The sequence below is a fragment of the Pelophylax lessonae genome, assembly GCF_965119305.1.
Source record: "Pelophylax lessonae genome assembly, chromosome: 1".
Taxonomy (NCBI): domain Eukaryota; kingdom Metazoa; phylum Chordata; class Amphibia; order Anura; family Ranidae; genus Pelophylax; species Pelophylax lessonae.
In genome coordinates, this window is record NC_138768.1 from 743,581,921 (window position 1) to 743,608,885 (window position 26,965).

At 42.4% G+C, this 26,965-nt stretch overlaps 1 protein-coding gene across 1 annotated transcript in view; it reads left to right on the forward strand.

Annotated features, from left to right (window-relative positions):
• FRYL (FRY like transcription coactivator) overlaps positions 1–26,965 on the forward strand; it is a 555,404-nt gene that overhangs the window by 153,013 nt on the left and 375,426 nt on the right. The window contains exon 3 of the mRNA XM_082266339.1: positions 18,424–18,551. The gene's annotated coding sequence lies outside the window, so the exon portion shown is untranslated. The remainder of the gene's footprint in view (positions 1–18,423; positions 18,552–26,965) is intronic.

Genomic DNA, 26,965 nt, shown 5'->3' on the forward strand with positions numbered 1-26,965 from the left:
CCACAATGTAAGACTAATCTATCTAGCCCTGTAAAGAAGAAATCCATATACATACCTTTCTTGAAGCCGCTCCGGTCCCATCCCAAGCTGAGCTGTAAGAGGCGGCTTCGCTGAAGGAGTCAGGGGCAGAAGAGGCAGAAAACAGAAGCCCCATATTGCCTCTATTGGTGACGTCGCTTTCCATTAATTTCCCAGCCGTTGTCAGGTGTGTCCTCTGCAGAGGTTCGCCACTGGAGACTGAACCGGATTGACTTAAAAAAAGGTATGTATAGCGATTTCTTCTTTACAGGGCTAGTCTTAGATTGTGGATGTCTGTAGATCAGGGGTCTCCAAACTGTGGCCCTCCAGTTGTTCAGGAACTACAGTTCCCATCATGCCTAGTCATGTCGGTAAATGTCAGTTTTACAATGCCTCATTGGATGCAACAGCTGGAGGGCTGTAGTTTGGAGATCCCTTCTGTAGATGTAGAAAATTTAGTGTTAGGGTTGACTTATCCTTTAAAGCAAAGGTCCATTTTCTAGAAATAATGTCTCCTCAGTGAACAGTGCCCTAAAGTAGAATTCAAGTGTTTACCAGGACTTCCTGTGTAGGTGACACCGGCTTTACCATACAGAAAGCGAGGGGAAAATCTTCAACAGCATCACAGAATGAATGAAAAACATTGGGATAGAAAAAGGCGGGGCTTTGCGGGCCAGTGGGAGTAGAAGGATCAGAGCCAAAACCAATTGTAAAATCAAAAAAACATTTTATTGTAGTAAGTAAAAAGCAAGCATGGGTGACCATGCATGTATGATAGCAACAAGATAACACGCAAAATGGTTAAAATCAATTCTAACATCACTGTTTATATAGAAACATATCCCAAAAGGGATTAGAGCGAACAACAAAGCCTGTGTAGGTGGATGATGGGTCTCAAGCTGAATTCGGTCACGGTAGGTCCCCAGCAAGCCGACGCGTTTCGCTTAAGGCTTCCTCAGGGCCTGAGAGACCATAACAGACCGATGTTTCCTTTTTGAACAGTGACTTGTGTTAGGCGGCAGGGCTATAGCGATGCATAGGCAGTTCGGAAGATAATACCTCCGTGTTCACCACATATACTTTATATAGGTATCAGAAAGAAATTCCTTGCATAAAATCCGACATATTAGGTCCCAGCTGTGTCATCAGGGTCAAAACTGTTGGATATGGCTCCACTTAAGCATCTTGGGGTATAGTCACCCCTCAGTAAATGGGTATCCTCTTCCTGGTTTGTTCATTCATATGTGCGTTCATCCCCAGATCCAATCAATCTAGTGTTTATATTGTTACAAATTAAACCAGGCTCAAAGGGCTCTTTTTTCTGTGCAGTTTGTGAGAGGGATATCCCCAAACTTGTCCTACAAGATAACACAATTGACCTCTCCTCAGACCAAGAAACACTTCAGGCAGATAAATAAGGCCTATATGCACGGCTATCCACTTATATGGACCCGCAGTCCTGGGCTATCCAAGCCCTCTGTGTGGTCATATGCTCGCCGTCTGCCTGTGCATCACAGAATGAAATAAAATGTTCTTTTTTTTGAGTAGAGCTTCAACAGTCCCTTTTGCAGATTTCCGTTTGCTTCCGTTTTGTTTAAAAAAAAAAAAAGATATTTGGCTGAAATCTAGTTTGAAATTCTGAGTGAATTCAGAGAGGGCCAGTAATTTCTATCACCGCACTGTAAGTATGTGGTAATAGGAAATTGTGAAATCCCTAGTGTTGTATGTATAACCGTAGTACAGCATAGTTGAGCTCATGATACAAAGTGTAAGTGGCAATAATAATCTTCAAGTAGGTTCTGGTCTATACTTCTGAATCAAAAACAAAGTTTATTAAGCCATAAGAATGTACAGCAAGTATCAAAAGACAAGTAGAAAACAAAATACAATCTTCCACATCCGAATAGCAAAATATTAGAACACAAAAAACAACCCCCCCCCCCCCCCAAAACGGGATCCCAAAACTGCCAAAGGGTCCCCCACATGGGCCAGAAGGGCCCAACCTAACCACACAGAATATAACATTCAGCCAGTGCGGTCAATACAGTGAAACAGAACACCAGTTGCGCAACAGACAGACAGAGTAAACTTCTACGTAGAGCAAGTCAGTGACGACTGCAGCCACCTGTCCCAAATTTCGTGATATTTAGCAGGACACCCCCTATTGACATCAGCTTCTTATATGGTAGAGTAGCATTCATCTCTGCAATCCACGCGGCCAAAGTAGGGGGCGAGGATTGCATCCAGCTGCGAGCCAACAGCTTACGGGCTCTAAACAACGTCTCATGTATGAATTTCAGGGAACTTTTATCGATTTCTAGATCTGGGAACAAGCCCAGAAGGCACTGCCTGGGATCCAATGAGACCGGGGAGCCCATTTGGTCATGTAAAAACCGAACAACTTGTTGCCAAAAACAGTTGATTCGAGGGCATTGCCAAATCAGGTGCTCAAAGGTGCCAGGAGATAGGAGGCATTTCGAGCAATCCGGGGAGCGGGAAGGGTCAAACTTCGCCATTCTAACAGGCGTGAGATAGCATCCATGTAAAATATATGTTTGAGTCAACCTGTCGGACATCTTGGGAGACACCAATTTACCCACTTCCAACACCTCACTCCAATCCTCATCGTCCATGTCCCCAGCACAATCTACCCAAGGAGTCTTAAGAGAGTAGGCCAGCTGTGTCGACGAGGGAGTAAGAAGCTGATCATAAAACATAGAAATCAGTTGTTTCGGCTCATCCCCCTTTGCAACCAACAGTACATCATAGGGCTGCAAATGGGGATAGGCATCACCAAATTGTGCGGAGAGGGCGTGGCCTGGTCTATACTTCTACGAAGATTAACAAGGGCAGAGTTCTGAGCAACGTGTAATGGCTGGAATTGGCTGTCCCAGGCTACATGAGTTGCCGTACGGAGTTTGAGAGTGGCTTGTAATGTGGTTAGAAGTCTCCGATGTGAAAATTCCAATGTCAGCGGCTCTAAAAATTAGCAGCGTTCACACAAATTGGGGTTGATTTACTAAAGGCAAATAGACTGCGTACTTTGCAATTCTGGTTGCACTGTGAAAGGGAGTTTCTTCTAGAGCTTAGTAAATGAGGTGAAGTTTCTCTTTGCAAAGAATACCCAATCACACACAAGGACAAAAAGACAGAATTTGTGCTTGCACATGATTGGATGATGGAAGTCAGCAGCACATTTACTGAGCTCTGGAGCAAATTCCCTTGAAGAGTGCAGCTGCACTTGCAAAGTCAACAGTCTGTTTGCCTTTAGTAAACCACGCTGGTGTGTGCGCACAGCATTTGCTGTGCTGACAGGAATCCGTCGGTTCCCACCAGTGGTTTCCCTCAGCCAACTATGTGAATGTATCCTTTAGAGCTGCACAATTGATCGTTAAAAAATTGTGATCTTGAGACAATCCCCCTCACGATCTTAATCCGGCATTTCCACGATTCATGTAACAGCGCAGAGCTGTTGTCTGCTCACAGCTGTCAAAGTAAAAAAATAATAAATAAATAAAACAGCCAGCAAAGTTTATCACAACATTGCTACACTTCTTTTCCAGCACTGCCTTAACCCTCTTGGGCATGGAGTTCACCAGAGCTTCACAGGTTGCCACTGGAGTTCTCTTCCATTCCTCCATGGAGACATCACGGAGCTGGTGGATGTTAGAGACCTTGCGCTCCTCCCCCTTCCGTTTGAGGATGCCCCACAGATGCTCAATAGTGTTTAGGTCTGGAGACATGCTTGGCCAGTCCAACACCTTTACCCTCAGCTACGATAGCAAGGCAAAGGTCGTCTTGGAGGTGTGTTTGGGGTCGTTATCATGTTGGAATACTGCCTTGTGGCCCAGTCTCTGAAGTGAGGGGATCATGCTCTGCTTCAGTATGTCACAGTACATGTTGGCATTCATGGTTCCCTCAATGAACTGTAGCTCCCCAATGCCGGCAGCACTCATGCAGCCCCAGACCATGACACTACCGCCACCATGATTGACTGTAGACACACTTGTCTTTGTACTCCTCACCTGGTTGACACCATCTGAACCAAATAAGTTTTATCTTGGTCTCATCAAACCACAGGACATGGTTCCAGTAATTCATGTCCTTAGTCTGCTTGTCTTCAGCAGACTGTTTGCAGGCTTTTTGTGCACCATCTTTAGAAGAGACTTCCTTCTGGGACGACAGCCATGCAGACCAATTTGATGCAGTGTGCGGTGTATGGTCTGAGCACTGACACGCTGACTCCCCCCCCCCTTCAATCTCTGCCGCAATGCTGGCAGCACTCGTACGTCTATTTCCCTAAGACAACCTCTGGACATAACGCTGAGCACGTGCACTCAACTTCTTTGGTTGACCATAACGAGGCCTTTTTTGTTGTAAGCAGTTTAGACATTAATGGCTGTGTGTTGAGTTATTTTGAGGGGACAGCAAATTTACACTGTTATACAAGCTGTACACTCACTACTTTACATTGTAGCAAAGTGTCATTTCTTCAGTTTTGTCACATTAAAATATTTACAAAAATGTGAGGGGTGTACTCACTTTTGTGAGATACTGTATGTCTCAAGTTTCCAAGTCGCCTGTTCTGTCCATTTATATCAGTCAGTGTGGAGGAATACTATGATCAACACACAGTCAAGCATGGGAGCATTTAATTTCTTCATGAAAAGATATCCTAAAATATTTACAAAAATGTGAGGGGTGTACTCACTTTTGTGACATACTGTATGTCTCACATTTCCAAGTCGCCTGTGCTGTCCCTTTATATCAGTCAGTGTGGAGGAATACTATGATCAGCACACAGTCAAGCATGGGAGCATTTAATTTCTTCATGAAAAGATATCCTAAAATATTTACAAAAATGTGAGGGGTGTAGATCATATTGAGGAATTTTTATTTTATGATGCAGTAAGTCTTGGTTCACACTGGGGCGGCTTCAAAGTCGTCTGACTCTGAAGCCGCCCTGTACAGCACGACTTCAGCGAGGCTTGCAAACGACTTCTTTAATCAAAGTCAATGCAAGCGCCCTGAAGTCGACCCTAGTTCCATTGCACTGAATGGAGCGTGACAAGTCGCCCCCGTGTGAACCAAGCCTAAAAGTTAAACCTTATTGTTAGTATTTATTTATTTACATTTTTTTTTTTTTTTACATATTGTCTTCTTGTGCAAACTTTGTCTCCAAACCTTTTGGAAATAGCCCGTCTACACAGAGAACAGAGTAAAAACAGCTGAATTAGTCTTCATGAATATAACCTATTCATCACCTCCAGTAAACCACAGCTCACTCTGTGACATTTATAGCAAAATCATAATTGCACATCTGCCTATGTCCTGCAGGTGGCAGTGCTGCTTTTTCTGGTTTATAAACTCCTGCCTAAACTGCCAGATTAGAGATTCCACCCAATATAGAAGGGAAAATGCATATGTGTGAGTTTACCAAAAGCTCACAGAACCATCCAGAAATGGCATCCACAACGATATTATTTAATAATGTTTCTTCTGTGTGCATTATTACAGTCTGTTGAAAGGCATATGGTCTACACAATGAACAGTTCTGTAGCACTCCAGGGTGAAAGGCAGAACATAGACGAGTCTGCATAGACCGCAGGGTGAAAGGCAGAACATAGACGAGTCTGCATAGACCGCAGGGTGAAAGGCAGAACATAGACGAGTCTGCATAGACCGCAGGGTGAAAGGCAGAACATAGACGAGTCTGCATAGACCGTAACCTGCAACAAGTTATCCCCGGGTAAAAGAATCTGGTGCACTAGAGATGTCACCATCTGTTCTCTTCTTCATACGGCAACTACTGCCGGCCTTGTTTTCTCATCACTATACAAACGGAAGATGGTAAGTGGTAAAGGATGGCAGTAGATAGAGGGATGGTACAGCAGGACTGCACACAGGTCCCAGGGAAACAACGCACCAAAATGTAGATGGTGGGCGAAGGTTCTTGAAATTAGGTTTTAGATCACTTTTATTTTTATTTACAATGTCCAGTTTGGAGGTGGCTATTTTATATTTTGTTCATATAAAATCTAAAGGCAAAATGTATTATTATTATTTTTTTTTAATTCATATAGATTAGATGGAGATAGATTAGAACACCTGCCAGGTTTTATTGCGGTCTGTGCCTCCATTAGGGAGGTTCACCCTCTCGATTTGTCTTCTTAACTATTATTATTAAAAGTGAAAGCAAATCCCAAATTTTGAGCTGTCATCGTAACAGTAAGTACCCGGTCACACCAAATCCGACTTTGAAATTGTGGGACTTTACCTAAAATCGTACGATTCAAAGCCGCAACTTGACTGACATCTGTTTCATGCACAGATGTCTATGCAAGTCGCACCTGAAATGCAGGAACTACCTTTTCAAATCGATGCAGCACTGCGAAGTGGGTATCACACCGATTTGAACAGTTCCATGGCCGACAGTAGGGTGTCACTTGTCATGCCATTTGGACCTGTCAAATGACATGACAAGTCGCACCAGTGTGGCCGGGGGCTAAGAGAGGGAAAATCTTCCAATGGGGACATTCATTTTGCTGCACTTCTGTCGTGGCTGTGGGACAAGAAGTAAAGGGAACTCTTCCCAGTGGGACCCAGATGGCAACCCCCCCCCCCCAAAGAAAAAAAAACTGAAAAGGGTTATAAACCTTCTTTACTCTATTTTAGTTTGAAAGCACAATTGATCCTTAACCTAAAATTGGGTAAATGCATACCCTTCAGCCACAGTCGGAGTAGAAAAGCCTGCCAGATGGTATAGCCAGGATGACCAGGACACTCATTAAAAGGATACCCAGACTTCCAGACCGTTGTTACAGATATGGAAATAAACCAAATAGTGGAGACATAGTGTAAAAACCGCTTCAAAAAATGTATTAAAAGGAATGAATATGTCAGTTTGGATGAAACGCGTCAAGAATATTGTACTGCCACTCTTCAGTTACATACGCTGTTATACAGGATGTTTTTAAGTGTATGCCTTCTCTTTTAATAAATTTTAATAATAACTTTTAATACATTTTATAAAGTGGTTTTACACTATGTCTGCACTATTTGGTTTATTTCCATATATGTGACAAAGGTCTGGAAGTCTGGGTATCCTTTTGCTGAGTGTCCTGGTCATCCTGGATATACCATCTGGCGATTTTGTGGCTTTATGGAGAGACCTGTTAACATAACCTGCTTTACATGACCCATTTTCTATAAGGAAATTTGGTGTGCGGTCACTGTCCCCACGTTCATTTGGATGCCAACTTTCACTTGGGACTTTTTCTTCAGTATTGTGGACTCTGTTCCCCCTTGTTTTATTATTGTGGACTGTGTTTCCCATAATAATTATTATTTTTGTATCATTTATGAGTTTATCACTGTATTTGATTTATACACTGTGTTTACATGTGTTTATATTATTAGCGCTGCACTTATATATTTCTATCTATACATAGGACAACAATAAGCCGTACGCTCCATAGAGTTGGGCTTTATGGCAGAGTGGCCAGAAGAAAGCCATTACTTTCAGCAAAAAACAAAATGGCACGTTTTGAGTTTGCTAAAAGGCATGTGGGAGACTCCCAAAATGTATGGAGGAAGGTGTTCTGGTCTGATGAGACTAAAATTGAACTTTTCGGCCATCAAAGAAAACGCTATGTCTGGCGCAAACCCAACACATCACATCACCCAAAGAATGTTTTTCAGCAGCCGGGATTGGGAAATTGGTCAGAGTTGAGGGAAAGGTGGATGGTGCTAAATACAGGGATATTCTTATGCAAATCCTGTACCACTCTTTGTGTGATTTGAGGCTAGGACGGAGGTTCACCTTCCAGCAGGACAATGACCCCAAACACACTACTAAATCAACACTTGAGTGGTTTAAGGGGAAACATGTAAATGTGTTGTAATGGCCTAGTCAAAGCCCAGACCTCAATCCAATAGAAAATCTGTGGTTAGACTTAAAGATTACGGTTCACAAGCGCAAACCATTCAACTTGAATGAGCTGGAGCAGTTTTGCAAGGAGGAATGGACAAAAATCCCAGTGGTAAGGTGTGGCAAGCTCATAGAGACTCATCCAAAGCGACTTGGAGCTGTGATTGCCGCAAAAGGGGGCTCTACAAAATATTGACTTTAGGGGGGTGAATAGTTATGCACATTAACTTTTTCTGCTATTTTTTCCTATTGTTTTTATTCACAATAAAAAAAAAAGCATCTTCAAAGTTGTGGGCATGTTCTGTAAATTAAATGATGCAAATCCTCAAACAATCCATGTTAATTCCAGGTTGTGAGGCAACAAAACACAAAAAAATGCCAAAAGGGGGTGAATACTTTTGCAAGGCACTGTATATGTTGGCTTGGTTTGCAGGCTCCTGGCACAATGCTCCATATCTGGGGTACGTGTCCGTGCATTGTTCCTTTTTGGGATGAAATACTACGTTTGTATGACACCCTGATGGGCGATAAATACCAAAATCAACTCCAAATCTCCAAACTCTCTATGCTGCTGGGATCCTACAAACAAATTAAGAAAAGACTGATTAGACAATTCCTGACAGCAGCCCTATCTGTCATTGGCAGATGTCGGCGTCGGCCTGAACCACCATCTTTGGCCACTTGGGCTTGTGAAATGAACAATATTGAATATATGGGAAAGCATGATTGCCAGAGATCCTTGAGGACACATTTGAATCCCACAACCTCATTTGGACAGTTTGGACCCATTTTTATTACTCTTCCAATCTCGCCTCTTTTATATTTCTTCTACTGTTTGAGTGCGCACTTACTTCCAGGATCCTGTTGGGTGAACGTGCCCTTCTATAAACATTCAGTGACCAAGTCTCCTCTCCCCTGCACACCCCCCCCCCCCTTATTTTTTCTCTTCCTCCTCTTTTCTCACCCTATGTCTTCTTTTGATACTCTTTTTATTCTCTTGTCCCATTTTTGAGCTCACCGCTCAATGATGGAATCCTAGATATAGAGATGGTTTTTCCAATGGACGTCCACATATGTAGAAGTTATCTCCTCCTATATTATAAATGGGAACCTGGTTGTATTCTGTTTGACTTGTATTACTATACCTAGTATGTATTTGGTTAGCTTCTGTTATCAGGATTTTTGTTCTTCATTTTTCTTTGGTATAACATGACCAAATTTTTATGGTTTCTACCAATCTCTCTGTAAAGGGCTTATCTATGGGTATGCTTATGTTTTCCTGTTCTGGATATATTTTTACCTTTCTGGTCCATTATGGACATTTGCCTTTTGTACTTTAATATCTGCAAAACTTAATAAAATCGAGATTAAACTAAAGTGTAAAATTAAAATTATTCGACCAGACAGGCTTCCATTAAAAAAAAAAAAAAAAAAGACTTGCAGTGTTCTGCAATATAGAAAAAAACCTACCTGCCTGCTCGCGGTCTTTGTTAGAATAGCGCAGTTTACATTCCAGCATAATGCCTGCATTTCGGAATGACTGATCTCCTGTTGTGCACAATTTTTGCACCGTTTTCAGGGACTCCCATTGAAGTCTGTTGGGGCCAAAAAGCACAGTCCTGCCCCAGGGACACTCTGCTCAGGTGTGAAGGGTGTCATTGAATATAATGGAGATGCTATTGTTGAGCATTGAAGTGCTTCTGGTGAAGCTTCTATTCACGCTTCAAATTGCTCATGTGCTAATGTGACCTTAGAAAGCTCTACCAGCCCTACCGGCTTTGGTAAACTGCTTATCAATCACGTTTTAACCCCTTCCGGCCTAAAGGAAAAAAAAAGTCAATGCCTAAGCACAACCTTGACATGTGTTAGTAAAACTGTACATTATATAAATTCTTTGTCTATCCAAGTGGATTATACCTTGTTTTTTTTTTCAAGACAAATTGGGCTTTCTTTTGGTGGAAAATGGTAATGAATATCTCCTGTTGTTTTTTTTAATATCAAAGAAAAAATGGCCCAAAATAGTATTTTTTTTTTCAATTTAGCTGCATATTTCTTGCTAATACAACCAAAGAACAACCCAAAATAAATTCTCCTGCTTCTGATGATCGCAGCAATACCACATATGTATGTTGTTGTTTGCACCCGTAGTAGGGCCCAGAAATAAAGCTCATTTTTGTATTTTTTTAATCCAGCCTAAAATTTTAATCCAGCCTAAAAACACACTGACAAGAATTCAAAAACATTTGTTTTTAATACCTACACAAAATTTGCTGACCGTGACCTTTTGACCTCAACCTTGACCCTAAGTGCCCATTCACACTTGTTAGGCGACTGGTCAGCCTGACAAGTCGCGGTCCATGCAGTGCTACGGGAACCCTTCTAATAGGAGCGACTCAAGTCGCTCCGACTTAGAAAATAGTTCCTGTACTACTTCGGGGCGACATCGGAGCGACTTGCATTGACATTCATTATATGAAGTCCGTGCAAGTCGCGCCGGAGTCGCGGTGCATGCGACTTCACAGATCGCCCCCGAAGTCGTGCCACGGTAGTGTGAACCGGCACTAAACCCTGGCTAACCTTGATTTTATTTGTTTATTCTTTAATTATTAATTACATTTTTTTCATAATTACACACTTCTATTTACAGCTTCTTCTCCTGCAAGGAGAAGAAGATCCAATGTATCTTCCGCTCCATTCAGAAGAGGAAGTAAATGGGGGCGGGCTCACAGTGACTGATCAATGTGCAAATCAGAAGCTGTCACAGTGATCAGGTGACCCGGGAGCTGGAGTCTTAAGTCCCAATCAATAGTAGGAGAGCCTTGGCTCTGTGCTGGGAGAGCGCTGTGTGGCGCGCTCCCAGGACAAAGAGAGATTTGAATACTGTATATGCGGCCCCACAGAAAAAGACCCGCTTCCATGAGGCCGCATGTATGTGATTTGATCTGCGGGAAGGGGTTAAACATGACTTGCAGGTAGGATTATTTTTTATTTTAAATTGTTCTGGAAATTTTGAAAGGACACCTGACTGCGCAGATCAATGTATTGTGATATAACTACCTGAAGGGTTATTGCATTTTTTCTTACTTTAAATCCACTCGAAATGATCACATTGCTTATTTTTAAAGCAAAACTTTACCGTAAAGGGGGGATTCTGCATTATATCTGCCTCCCCACACCCTCCCCTTTTCATTTTTAGAAAAAAAATTTTGGGGCGGTTAGCGAGTACTTAGTTTTCTTGGGTACCCGCTCCTAATCTACAGGCCATTTCACCGGAAGTTTTCCTCCCCGCTTCCCCCCGATGTGAAGTCACAAAGAGTCCCAGCACTTACCCTAAACATGCCACCGCTGGGGACCTGAAGACCAGTGAAGACAGGGCTGGATCCCTGGTAGGCAAGTGTCCTTTTATTAGAAGTTAGTAGTTACAGAATTTGAAGCTGCTGACTTTTTTTTTATTTTTTTTAACTTGACTAAAGAATTACTTTAATCGCTTAAAGAGCAGCCGCCACAGATATCCTGTGGCAGGCTGGCTCTCCTGCGCAAAGCGCCGTACCCCTATGGCTGCTCGCGGGAGCAGGTCTCGGGCGCGTGCCACCGGTAGCACGATCGCGCGCCCACTTTTTAGCCCTGCAGCTAAGTAACGGGTCCGGCAGCCATGATGGCCGCCGGGAACCCAGCGATCGCTGCAGGGACTGACAGAAGGCGGTGTGCCGTTGTAGCACACCGCTCAACTGTCACTGATTTGAAACCGGCTCCTGTGTTCCTGTTATTTCAGAACACAGGAGCCCTGTTTCCATCCACCAAGTCTGGCCTCCACACAGTTAGAATCACCCCCTAGGTACATATTTAACCCTTTGATCACCCCTGATGTTAACCCCTTTCCTGCCAGCATCATTATTACAGTAACAGTACACATTTTTAGCACTGATTACTTTAGTAATGTCACTGGTCCCCCCCAAAGTGTCAAAAATGTCAGTTAGGGGTCCTATCTGTCCCACTAAAAATCGCAGATCGCCACCATTACTTGTAAAAAAGGAAATAAATAAAAATGACTTGTTTGAGCTATAGGGGACCAAATGATTATACAGGTCCCTCTCAAAAAATTAGCATATTGTGATAAAGTTCATTATTTTCTGTAATGTACTGATAAACATTAGACTTTCATATATTTTAGATTCATTACACACAACTGAAGTAGTGCAAGCCTTTTATTGTTTTAATTTGATGATTTTGGCATAAAGCTCATGAAAAACCCAAATTCCTATCTCAAAAAATTAGCATATCATGAAAAGGTTCTCTAAACGAGCTATTAACCTAATCATCTGAATCAACTAATTAACTCTGAACACCTGCAAAAGATTCCTGAGGCTTTTAAAAACTCCCAGCCTGGTTCATTACTCAAAACCGCAATCATGGGTAAGACTGCCGAACTGACTGCTGTCCAGAAGGCCATCATTGACACCCTCAAGCAAGAGGGTAAGACACCGAAAGAAATTTCTGAACGAATAGGCTGTTCCCAGAGTGCTGTATCAAGGCACCTCAGTGGGAAGTCTGTGGGAAGGAAAAAGTGTGGCAGAAAACGCTGCACAACGAGAAGAGGTGACCGGACCCTGAGGAAGATTGTGGAGAAGGACCGATTCCAGACCTTGGGGGACCTGCGGAAGCAGTGGACTGAGTCTGGAGTAGAAACATCTAGAGCCACCATGTACAGGTGTGTGCTGGAAATGGGCTACAGGTGCCGCATTCCCCAGGTCAAGCCACTTTTGAACCAGAAACAGCGGCAGAAGCGCCTGACCTGGGCTACAGAGAAGCAGCACTGGACTGTTGCTCAGTGGTCCAAAGTACTTTTTTCGGACGAAAGCAAATTTTGCATGTCATTCAGAAATCAAGGTGCCAGAGTCTGGAGGAAGACTGGGGAGAGGGAAATGCCAAAATGCCTGAAGTCCAGTGTCAAGTACCCACAGTCAGTGATGGTCTGGGGTGCCATGTCAGCTGCTGGTGTTGGTCCACTGTGTTTTATCAAGGGCAGGGTCAATGCAGCTAGCTATCTATCAGAAGATTTTGGAGCACTTCATGCTTCCATCTGCTGAAAAGCTTTATGGAGATGAAGATTTAATTTTTCAGCACGACCTGGCACCTGCTCACAGTGCCAAAACCACTGGTAAATGGTTTACTGACCATGGTATTACTGTGCTCAATTGGCCTGCCAACTCCCCTGACCTGAACCCCATAGAGAATCTGTGGGATGTTGTGAAGAGAAAGTTGAGAGACGCAAGACCCAACGCTCTGGATGAGCTCAAGGCCGCTATTGAAGCATCCTGGGCCTCCATAACACATCAGCAGTGCCACAGGCTGATTGCCTCCATGCCACGCCGCATTGAAGCAGTCATTTCTGCAAAAGGATTCCCGACCAAGTATTGAGTGCATAACTGAACATAATTATTTGAAGGTTGACTTTTTTTGTATTAAAAACACTTTTTTTTTTTTTATTGGTCGGATGAAATATGCTAATTTTTTGAGATCGGAATTTGGGGTTTTCATCAGCTGTATGCCAAAATCATCAATATTAAAACAATAAAAGGCTTGCACTACTTAAGTTGTGTGTAATGAATCTAAAATATACGAAAGTCTAATGTTTATCAGTACATTACAGAAAATAATGAACTTTATCACAATATGCTAATTTTTTGAGAGGGACCTGTATGTGAACAGGGGCCATTGTTGGGCAGACTTCAGAGATGAGCATTTTATGAGCTGAAAAACGCTCAGGTGTGAACGGGGCCTAAAAGACCTGAGCCTTAGTAACATGGGGGGAATTTTATAGTTCCCTATGATGGGAGGCTGCCTATATCCATATTAGGGAAGTGCAGAGATTTTAATGACATTTTAATGTTTTTTTATAGACTTTCGATGCGCCATGTGCTTTTTTCCTATGGAACAATAGAGGTACCTAATTTTCCAAGGATGTAATTGTTTTTTTTTCTATATGTAGGGCTGTTTGTTCTCCTATATAATTGCTGCAGTTGTCATTGTGTAAGCACCCTTTTATTTCATAGCAGGCTTGGTGGTGCTACCCAATATATTTATTTACAGCCAAGTTTTGTTGTCGTCTCCGCTTGCTATGTGTATTTCTAATAGAGCATGTAGAAATTCCTTTTTTTTTTCCTATTTATATTATAAGAGAATGGGGGAAAAAAGCACAATTCAGCAGTCATGGATCTAGAATCTGCACAAGAGGCATAGCAGTTGGCTAATCCAAACCTGAGATTTCAATCACCTAGCAACATAAAAGGAAAATCACGAATGGGACGTGTTCGGTCAGAAAATCAAGCAAACACTAAGGGGTTGATTGACTAAAACTGGAGAGTGCAAAGTCTGGTGTAGCTCTGCATAGAAAGCCATCCGCTCCCAAGGTTGGAGGTTTGCAAGAGCTTAATTGAACAGAAGCTGATTGGCTACCATGCAGAGCTGCACCAGAATATGCATTCTATAGTTTTGGTAAATGAACCCCTATATGTGATAAATGGCCAGTCCAACAAATATACGAAAGCAGCCAATAGATGAGGCCATTTTTTTCCCCATTTAAATCCCCAAAAAAAAAGATCCAATTGCCCCATCCACACAATCGATGAAAATGAGACCTTCATTGAAGGATTGTTAATTACTAATCTGAATAGGTACTATTAGTGTTTTATTTTGAGCTATTTGTAATTTTTCTAATTTATAGGTATCTGGTACATGTACACATTTTTTTTTTTTTTTTTTTTAATTTATTGGATAGCATAGCTAAAGATTTGACACTGAAACAAGTGTCCCCTTTGGAAGAAATCTATTCTTGACCCACTGACAACTCAGATTTTCAGATGTTCCCCCACTTTCAATTCCCATGATAATGGTAACCAGGACACATTAAAAGGGTGAATTTTGCCAGTGGGACACAGACGGGAGTCCTGGTACAGGTTCTAACTCTTCCCTATTCTATGCAAAGCAAAAGAAAAAAAAAAAATGCTTTAGATGTGCTTTAAAGGGGTTGTAAACCACTGGACTTTTTTTCTTTTTTTTTTTTTTACACCCTGCAAGGTAAAGGCATATTGTGCTGGTATGCATCGCATACTAGCATCTTATGTTAAACTTGCCCTAAAAGAAGCCCTCCTGCGCAGAGAACTCAAAGCTGCAGCAGGCTCCCATCTTATCCCGTCTTGCTTCCAGGTTCGCGGACTCCGCCTCTGTGACTGGCCTGAGCTGCGATGACCTCACTCGCACGCATGTGTATGGGAGCCGCCGATTACAGCACAGGGCTCAGAGGGAAGGGCGTGGCTGGCCGTTCCTTCAGAGCGCACACGTCAGTGACGTCACTGGATGCATGTAATGTAAATATCTCCTAAATGGGGCCCGTTTAAGAGATATTTATACTACCTATAGACAAGGCTTATTATAGGCTTACCTATAGGTAAAAGTAGTCTGTGGAACTTTACTTCCACTTTTAGAGGCCACTGCAATGTCAGGTGATGATTGGATGGATGCTGATGACCAGGGCGTTGAAGACGTGTTATTGTTCCTGCTTTCAGTTTGGTTTCTTCCACTACTGACTGACTCCTTAAAGTGTTTGTAAACCCTTTTTTCTACTCAGTGAAGTGACTGGCCTCAGGTGATACAGAGATGAAATAAATCATTCTATGTGTGTTACACCTGTCTATTGCAGTCCTCTCCTCTCTACATCAAGTGCTGAGTTATGAAGTTTGTCTGAGAGTTCAGAAAAAAGGGGGCGGAGTGAGAAGAGCTCTGACAGCTGATTAGAGAGAAGGGACACCCCCCTTTTTCCACACAGGAACAGAGCTGAGGCTGCCAATCAGCTGGAGGTCCCTCCCCTGTCACCATTTTTCTCCTTGGTGTCAGGAAAACTTGTCAGAAGTGATTCAAGCTGATAGCAGAGGAACAAGGCAGCAGACAAAAGTGACACTTGGTGTTCTTAATTGAGACAAGTATACACTATAGAGGGATATGGTTTGCTTATATTTAATGTCTAAGGTTTACAACCACTTTAACCCCTTTCCGCCAATGTTACATATATATGGGGCCCGTTACACATATATGGGGCCCTGTTACACATATATGGGGCCCCCTAACACCTATATGGGGCCCCGTAATACATATATGGGGCCGCATATATGCATATCTCCCTTTGTGCTGGGAACGTGTTGCGCAGCAAGCTCTCAGCACAGAGATGGGTTTCACCATAAACCCCTGGGCACCGTACGAACGATTGGGACCCAGAACTCTTGACCCTGGATTACCTAATTGCTGTAGTAGCCTCTGATTGGCTACCACAGTGGTCAGTCACTGTGAAGCCCACCCCTGTGTTTCTCTCTGTGAATGGAGAGGAAAGATACAATGTATATTTCTCTTTCCTTGCAGAGAGGGAGGGTGAAAAAACTGTGGGGGGAAAAAAATAAAGAAATAAAATAAAGAAAAAAAACCTAGATCAAGGGTTGATCTAGGTTAGTGCCAGGGTAAGTGTTTGGGTCAGAATCAATATATTTTGGGCAGGATTTTTTATCTTTTTTTTAATTGGTGTCGGCGTAAAAAGAAAAATAAGCAAAATGTGCACTATTGCTGCTGGGCTTACTATGGGTATAAACAGCAAATAACGTACATATATGTGGTATTTCTGCGATCGTGAGGAGTAGGAACATTTTTTTGGGGTTCTTTGGTGGTAGGTTATGGCAGTGACCAGCAATATACAGGTAAATAAAAAATAATATATATATTTTTTACTATTTTGGGCCAGTTTTCCTTCAAAACCAAAAAATAAATAAAAATCAGGAGATATCCATAACTATTTACTACCAAATGAAAGCCCAATTATTTGTCCTGAAAAAAAAAAACAAGATCTAATCCACCTGGATGCACAAACTAGTTGTGATGATATGTACAGTTTTACGAACACATGTCAAAGTGGCAAAATTGTGCTTAGGCATTAAAGTGGAGTTCCACCCATTTTAATAACTTGGATTACATAGATGTATGTAATCCCCTTTTTAAAACTACTTTTACCAATGGAAACTTATTTTTTTTTTTTTTGCTAGGAAATACCTTTTTTTCTTCTTTATTCATGCTCCCTTCCGGGTCCGGCCACCGATCGGCGATTACGTCATTCGGCAATTCGCAAGGGCTGCTGGGATGTGAAATTAAATCTCATCGGATGAAATCTCGCATTATTACACAAGAGTCCTGAGCTGTACTCGTATGTTGGATTGAGTCCGTGCTCCGCCCCGCCTCCTCTCAGTGAGCTGTACTCGGATGTATTGGATTGAGTCCGTGCTCCGCCCTACCTCCGCCCCGCCTCCTCTCAGTGAGGACTGAAAGCATTATATCCCGTAGAGCTCACTGAGAGGAGGCGGGGCAGAGCACGGACTCAATCCAATACATACAGTACAGCTCAGGACACCTGTGTAATAATGCGAGATTTCATCCCATGAGATGCATCCCAGCAGCCCTTGGGAATCGCCGAATGACGTAATCGCCGATCGGCGGCCGGACCCGGAAGTGAGCATGAATAAAGAAGAAAAAAAGGTATTTCCTAGCAAAAAAAAAGTTTCTATTGGTAAAAGTAGTTTTAAAGGGGATTACATACATCTAAAGTTACTAAAATGGGTGGAACTCCACTTTAAGATTTGTTTTACCTTTAGGCGTGACGCACTGCTATGCAAATCACATGCAATGTCTGTGCGATGCAAATTCAGCCATACAGATTGTATGGCTGAATTTACATCGCATTCGGACCAAAGTCGTACAGGACCCTTTTTCCGGTCTGCACCAGAATCGAATTGCTGTTCACACCTTTGCAATCCAATTCCTGTCCGAATTGACAGTTCGTACTGCGATATGAAAACTAATCTGGGGGTGTCATTAACTTTGTATTGACACTCCCAGCAGTTAGCATATGGCAGTGTGAACTGCCTGCGAGTCGGGTGCGATGCGGGAACCCGCAGTGGGTTCCCGCATCGTACCAGTGTGAACCGGCACTTACTATTGCTGTGATGGCACAGCCCCACTGCAAGGAAGGACCATTTATGCCACACTAGTGCGGGCCGTGTGTCTTGCATTTGCTCGGGCACGGCAGCCTATTCATTTTCTGTGCTCCGTGAAACGCACAAAAAAAGGTGCATGCATCTTTTTTAAAACGCAGCCACATGAAAACCACGTGGTCTTTTTGACCATGGCAGCCCTGCCGGGGTGGGAATCAATGCGTGCAACCGGAACACACAGTGAGGGCTAGTGTGAACCTAGCCAAAGTTTTCCTGGATTTGAACTGTAAGGAATATTAAGCTGCTATAATCAAATTTTGGGTTTAATACTGCTTTAAGGACTTTATATATTGCTGTGTGATGTGAACGCTCGGACTGGGTCTTGGTGTCAGTGCTTTGAATGCGGCACATGTCCTCACTAATTGATGTATGTGTTCCTTTTCCTTCCAGCTGCTGCAGCTCACTGAGTTCTGATGGTTCCACGCCTGACGGCCTACTCAGCACATGTGCTCAGGCTTCCAGATATTAAGATCGATGCACTGAACTCCAGCACATCACCTACACCCGGCTCCTACCACGTAAGCAGACTGCCATGCTTCTTCTTTATGTGGATAAGTTCAGGCCTAGTTACTGAAATGTTCTTTAACTTTGTGACAACATAGTATATTGATCATGGCGTGTCCCCGATACCTACAAGCAGCATCTACATTTTTAGCACATTCATGACACTGTTTAACCTTGGATGTGTATAATAAAGTTACAGATTAACAGAAAGACATTGCAATATAAACTCCAGCAGGTTGGCTCCACTAAACGGCTTTACTTCTGCAAAGCTACTATGTTTGATTTACAGAGGTCATAATTACTACTCAATGTTTACTTCAGTTACAGAATAAAGGGCAACACCTTCTTTGTGCCTTCCTCCTCCATCTGCTTCATATAGTTAGATCAAGGTTTCTCAACCTTTTTTCAGTCAAGGCACCCTTTAAAATGATGGACAGTCTCGAGGCACCCCATTCTAAAATGTGAAAACTATTCCAATCGTTTTACATAATGTAGCAACATCAATACTCGTAAAAAACACCCAATTTTACATGGGATTTATTCTTCCAAAGCAAATACATTTTTGCAAACTGGTACTGACTAGTATTCCAGTGTTTCTCTTCTCCCTCAGTTTTTCTTCTTCACTTATGCCTCGTACACACGCAACGATTATCGGCCGACCGATCGGCCGTCTTTTGTCCAGTGTTGTTGTGTTGGTTGAAATGTGCTCTAGACTGCACACGAATTTTCTCGGCCAACAAAAACCAACTTCAGAAGTGATGTCATGTGCTGGTTTACTTTCTGTGTGTTTTTTCTTCTCTGAGCATGCCCAGTCTTGCTCATCAGATTTTTGTCTGCCGAAATCTGTACTGACTGACGGAAAATCGGCCGTTCTGTTGATGGCCAACAAAAATTTTATAGCCTGCACACCAGATTTTGTTCGGCCGAAAAGTCGCAGTCGGTTGTCGAAAGCATCATACTAACAGGCCGAAAATCGGCCGATCGGACGTTGGCCGAAAATTCACAGCCAACTATCGATGCGTGTGTACAAGGCATTACAAGCCGAAAATCAGCCGATCGGACGTTGGCCGAAAATTCACGGCCAACTATCGATACGTGTGTACGAGGCATTACAAGCCGAAAATCAGCCGATCGGACGTTGGCCGAAAATTCATGGCCAACTATCGATACGTGTGTATGAGACATTACAAGCCGAAAATCAGCCGATCGGACGTTGGCCGAAAATTCACGGCCAACTATCGATACGTGTGTACGAGGCATTAGATAATGAGACCCCAAAGCTGATGGAGAGAGGCAAGGGAGGGTCAAACAAGGATGATATGCAGGCAACTGACATCGTTTTTATTAACTGATGATGTCATTGGTCGTTAGGAGGTTGGTAGCTAGTAGGCGGTAATGATGTACAATGAAAACCTGTGGCTTTGTTTAACTAAAAGGCAGGTTTCCTCTGCCCGCTGGCTTATATACAATTTTGGGGGAAGTTTTAGACATTTTGCCAAGGTACCCCTAAAGAAACCTCAAGACACCCTGGTTGAAAAAGGCTGAGTTAGAAAATGCAACAAATCTTATTCCAGATTCCTGCTAGCTTGTGTTCTGGAGATACTGTGAGCACCGTAAAATGAGAGCCAACTGAAAGGTTCTGCGTGATGGATGTTAGTACAGGTTACGGGTGGCTATAGATGGCTCAGTTCAGGGTCTTGTTGGTAACAAACAAGAATTGTCTCTTCCAATTGTTTTTTTTTTTTTTTTATTATTTTTTAAATGTAAATTATGTTCACGCTATTTGAAAATACTATTCAGCATTTCACGATTGCAACTTAAATGTTTATTTCCACTTTGGCATTCAAATTTGAGAAAACCCCACTTTGTGTATTTGTTCCCATTCACAGAACATACCAAAAAAAGACAAACATTTTTTTACCGCTCCATTGCTGGGCACTTTTACCCCCTTCCTGGCCAGGCCAATTTTTAGCTTTCAACGGTGTCACACTTTGAATGGCAATTGCGCGGTCATGCAACACTGTACCCATATGAAAGCCCGGTACCGTTTTTTAAAGCGAACGCATGGCTTTCTTGTACTAGCAACCGATGCAGCTAATTGGCCGCTCGGCTGTTATTACAAGCAGCGGGAGGGGATGCCTTCCTCTGCTCTGTCCGGGTCTCCCATCCCACCGGAAGCCTGAGCGACCAGCCAGCACGTCCGCCCGCTGACTGAAGACCCGAACAAAGCCGGAATCAGCTCTTATCGGGTCTCCGATGTAGTAACCCAGAAGCATCACTTCAGGCACTGGAGCCTTGAAGGCACCAGATTTTTAAAAAATGACAGTATTGAAAACAGCCAAACTTGGTGTTTTGAATGGTTTTAAGTGCAGTGGAGGGGTTTGGGGTCTTATAGACCGCAGATCCCTCCATAAAGAGTACCTGTCACTGCCTATTACTGTCACAAGGTATGTTTACATTCCTTGTGACAGCAAAAAAGTGATTTAAAAAAAAAAAAACACAATTTAAAAGAACAGTGTAAAAATAAAAACTTTAAATATACAGAATATCGTCACCTAATACCGGCTATCGACCTGAAGGGTGGCCGGGAAAATCGATATTGGCTCTGAAAAAACTATATCGGTTGATCCCTAGTATTTAATCACTGCTGTTGTTTTTTTTTTTTTTTTTTTTTGCTATAAAAAAAAAAAAAAGCTAAAAAAGACTGCAAATTTTGAAAAACAAATAAAAGTTTTTTTTTTTTTTTTTTTTTTTTCTTTCAGTCAGTACATTTTGTTAATAAGTTATTTTTTTCCTTCACTGATGTGTGCTCATAAGGCTACACTGATGGGCACTGACACGCTGCATTGATGGGCAGTGATGGGCACTGATTAGGTGGCACTGATATGCCACACTGGTGGACACCATTGGGTGGCACTGATAGGTGGCACTGATGGACCGCACTAATTAGCGGGCATTTATAGGAAGCACTGACTGGTATCACATGCTATTGGCTGTTTTTTTTTTTTTTTCTTACACTTACATGACTACAGTAAACTCTAGCTGTCATCCTTATGCCTTTTCTCTCACTGACGGGATCGGCAGGACACGTAACTGACAGGGATGCGTGTTGGGAATAGGCAAAAAAAACCTTAAAATTCAGGTTTTTTACCTTCTCACATTCTACTCCCCCCTTTTATCGGTGTTTTTCATTTTTTTTTTTTCTTTTTTTTTTTTGGGGGAGTTTACTTCCTCTTTAATATGTTAAGTTGTTTTTTTATGCTTTGCCAGAACAATCCCTTTTCTGCAATTTAGAGGCCAACTCCAAATTTTCTTGGACTGTAAACACCCCCCCCCCCCCCAACTCTGTAGAATACCAACCCAATCTTTTTTTTAGTTGCTGTTATTCAAAATATATTATTGATAAATGTCAGAAGCAGCTATTCTCTAATATCTTGGCAGCATGTTACTTTTAGGTCGAGTTCACAAATGTGCAGCTACGGGTAACAGCAGGGGGGCTGGTGTGTCCCTGTTCACTGGTTCAGGTGCGAATCTGGTCCGAATTTTTGTCTAAATTCACACCTGAACCTGACCCAAAGACACACTGGACCCTTTTGGAATGGGGGCCGCGGCTGCCCTGGACCTGTGTGAACCTGCTCTGTTGCGAGCCGGGCACACTCGCATGTCATGTGGGGAAACCAACATGCAATTCCCACATATGTGAACCCAGCCTTAAATCAGTGGCATCACCAGGGTGAAGCTGAACAGTCACAATTTTAAAACGGCATGTCCTCGATTTATACAGAGCTGTTCTCTGCTCACTCACAGCTGTCACAAAAAAAAAAAGAGTCTCTAGCAAATGTTTATCAACATTGAGGCTGCAAGATAACTATAAACAATGCTTTACAATGTATCATTTTGTTCTTTTTGATCAAAGGAATGAACTGCCGTCTGTAAGTGAGGGTAGTTTAACCTTAGTCCTGGTTCACATACAGTGGGTACGGAAAGTATTCAGACCCCCTTAAATTTTTCACTCTTTGTTATATTGCAGCCATTTGCTAAAATCATTTAGGTTCATTCTTCTTCCTCATGAATGTACGCATAGCACCCCATACTGACAGAAAAACACAGAATTGTTGACATTGTTGCAGATTTATTAAAAAAGAAAAACTGAAATATCACATGGTCCTAAGTATTCAGACCCTTTGCTCAGTATTTAGTAGAAGCCCCCTTTTGATCTAATACAGCCAGGAGTCTTTTTGGGAAAGATGCAACAAGTCTTTCACACCTGGATTTGGGGATCCTCTGCCATTCCTCCTTGCAGATCCTCTCCAGTTCTGTCAGGTTGGATGGTAAACGTTGGTGGACAGCCCTTTTTAGATCTCTCCAGAGATGCTCAATTGGGTTTAAGTCAGGGCTCTGGCTGGGCCATTCAAGAACAGTCACAGGGTTGTTGTGAAGCCACTCCTTCATTATTTTAGCTGTGTGCTTAGGGTCATTGTCTTGTTGGAAGGTAAACCTTTGGCCCAGTCTGAGGTCCAGAGCACTCTGGAGAAGGTTTTTGTCCAGGATATCCCTTACTTGGCCGCATTCATCTTTCCCTCGATTGCAACCAGTCGTCCTGTCCCTGCAGCTGAAAAACACCCCCACAGCATGATGCTGCCACCACCATGCTTCACTGTTGGGACTGTATTGGACAGGTGATGAGCAGTGCCTGGTTTTCTCCAAACATACCGCTGAGAATTAAGGCCAAAAAGTTCTATTTTGGTCTCATCAGACCAGAGAATCTTATTTCTCACCATCTTGGAGTCCTTCAGGTGTTTTTTAGCAAACTCCATGCGGGCTTTCATGTGTCTTACACTGAGGAGAGGCTTCCGTCGGGCCACTCTGCCATAAAGCCCCGACTGGTGGAGGGCTGCAGTTATGGTTGACTTTCTACAACTTTCTCCCATCTCCTGACTGCATCTCTGGAGCTCAGCCACAGTGATCTTTGGGTTCTTCTTTACCTCTCTCACCAAGGCTCTTCTCCCCCGATAGCTCAGTTTGGCCGGACGGCCAGCTCTAGGAAGGGTTCTGGTCGTCCCAAACGTCTTCCATTTGAGGATTATGGAGGCCACTGTGCTCTTAGGAACCTTAAGTGCAGCAGAAATCTTTTTGTAACCTTGGCCAGATCTGTGCCTTGCCACAATTCTGTCTCTGAGCTCTTCAGGCAGTTCCTTTGACCTCATGATTCTCATTTGCTCTGACATGCATTGTGATCTGGAAGGTCTTATATAGACAGGTGTGTGGCTTTCCTAATCAAGTCCAATCAGTATAATCAAACACAGCTGGACTCAAATGAAGGTGTAGAACCATCTCAAGGATGATCAGAAGAAATGGAAAGCACCTGAGTTAAATATATGAGTGTCACAGCAAAGGGTCTGAATACTTAGGACCATGTGATATTTCAGTTTTTCTTTTTTAATAAACCTGCAACAATGTCAACAATTCTGTGTTTTTCTGTCAATATGGGGAGCTGAGTGTACATTCATGAGGAAGAAGAATGAACTTAAATGATTTTAGCAAATGGCTGCAATATAACAAAGAGTGAAAAATTGAAGGGGGTCTGAATACTTTCCGTACCCACTGTATGTACGATGACAGACATCGCATGTGATTCGCAGCACACTGCTCTGCAAATCACATGCAATGTCTGTGCGATGCGAATTCATCCATACAGATTTGTATGGCTGAACTCGCATTGCATTCGGACACAACTCGCACAGGATCCTTTTTTTGGTCCGCACCAGAATCTGATCTCATGGGTGTTCATACCTATGTGATCTGGTTCATGTCCGAACTGACAGTTTGCACTGCAATATGCAAGCTGATCTGGGGTGTCGTTAACTTTGTATTGACACCCCCAGTGATTTGCATATGGCAGTGTGAACTGCCTGCGAGTTGAATGCGATGCGGGAACCCGAAGTAGATTCTCAGGGTTCCCGCATCGCAAATGTGAGAACCGGTACTTAAAGTAAGCCATTTTCTGACATTTGTTGCTTACAAATTAAAATTATTTTTTGCTAGAAAATTACTTAGAACCCTCAAACATTGTGTGTGTATAATATATATTAGCAGAGACCCTAGAGCAGGGATATGCAAACTGTGGCCCTCCAGCTGTTGCAAAACTACAATTCCCATCATGCCTATGCCTCTAGGTGTCAGCTTGTGACTGTCAGTCTTGCTATGTCTCATGGGAATTGTAGTTCTGCAACATCTGGAGGGCCACAGTTTACATCTCCCTGCCCTAGAGGATAAAATGGCGGTCGTTGCAATCTTTTATATCACCCTGTATTTGCGTAAAAGTCTTTGAAACACAGTTTTTTGGGAAAAAATACACTTCATTGAATTTAAAAAAACTAAACAGTAAAGTTAGCTCAATTTTTTGGTATAATGTAAAAGATGATGTTACCCCGAGAATCGTGATCTTTATTCTAAGCAAAAAAAAATCCTGATTCTCATTTTATCCATAATCGTGCAGCTTTATCTGATTGGCAGTAAATGCTAATATTGTGTTTATCACAAGGGGACCAAAGGGAAGATTTTGCTTTGATCACTTTAAAGCCTCCCCTTTTTGTGAGGGATTTGCATATATTCTTTCATCAGATGGATGCAAATGGAGTTAATTACTTGACAGAAGAACTAGACGTGTCCGAATAGCACCAGTCCAAGTGTATTTTTCATTCTTTTATTAAATAAAGCAGAAAGGCATTCAGTAATAGCGCTAATAAGGAGCCCAATTTTGTTGTATTGTTTGATATATTACCTTTATGATGGTTGTGTGTTTTGTTTTGACATAGTGCTTCTCATAATAGATTTCTTCATTGTATTCTGGGCTCAACATGTGTCATTCAAAAGTCAGGTTATGTTGATAAAAAGCTGAATATGCTGTGCCTGATACTTATTAATTTGTAGCTGTTTATTCTGTTAAATAGAAATGTATACAGTCATTGGATGCATTGTGATGTATGAGATGATCTGAAACATGGCCTGTGTCTAGTTGCAGCGGACATTCAGATTGATGTCATCTATACCTAGGAATGCAGTTAGATATAAAGTGTTACTAAACACACAACAGTAAAATCAGTCTGTATATGCAGTAAAGCATGCTTATTATACTCGCTGTGCAACCTAAGGGGTTAATCCTCCGCATTGTGTAAAAAGGCTTTTTGATCCTGTCTTCTCTGATCCTCCCTTTCTTCCACTGTCCACTGATAATTTCCCGATAACACAGAGTCTATGGAGTCACTCTGCACATGCTCAGTTTGGTATGTATTAGGAGAGTGCATGTGATCAGCACAGGGCCAATCAGTACTGTCCAGACAGAGGGTCAGGAGTCCTGCAGTCTCATAAGACAGTCAAAAAACTCCTTCTACGAGCTTTAACAAGTGCTTGGTGCTGGACACTGATAGAAGTCACAAGACTGCTCTAACTGCAGATGAGAAAAGATATTTAGCATTTTATATTTACTAAAAATTATTAAATTTCCATTTACTGTGGAAGACCAGATATAGTGAATGCAGTGTCCTGGATTTACACTTTAATATTAAAAAAAAAAAAAGACTACTAGCCTTTTTGGTCCAATTGGTGGATCCCTTCTTCGCCTGAGGGTTTTCTTTCTTCCCTATTCTTCTTTATCTCTCATTTTTCCATTCTGCCCCCATTTCTCTTGCCCCCCCCCCCGCCTTTTTTCTTCTGTCCATGATGGGGCTTTCGTTAGTTTGGTAGTGTTATATCCAGCTTATAAGCTTTCCGGGAATGGAGCTATGGGGGTTTCGACAAAGTCTACGGACTGTTTATCTATCGCTTCTGGTCATGATGCACAAATCTTCTTTTGACACTTGTCATGGGGTTCCTGTTCAAACTCCTGTATGTTGGCCCATTTATCTTTTGTACCAATCTTACGGGCCCCTTGGAAATGTCTGTTTTGGAATATTGTTGTATTTCTCTTATTGGTTTTGTGCACAATCCACTTCATTTTTAGTTTTTCTGTGCTACTGTGTTTTTTTCTGTTTTACCTTTTTTATTTCGTACTTGCCAGATTGTTGGCATATATCTGGTGTTTTGATATTTTGTATGTTAAAACTTCACATTTTTTCAATAAAATTAAGAAATATATATATAAAAAAAAAAAAAAAAATTAGGATTGTTTTAAGCCACGTGTTAAACACAAGGCCGAATCTGGCCCTTTAGGCCATTTCATGTGGCCCATGCACCCAGGGGGAGAGGTGGAAGTGAGAGGTGAACAGCCGTTGAAAGAGAGCTGAACCCCTGCACACTGCATAGCAAACACCTAAACCCTGTACGCTATGTAGTGCACTCCTCAACACTGCACTCTGTGCACAGCGCACCTCTGCACTCTGCACTATGTACATAGGGCACACCTGAACTCTGCACTATGTGCACAGCG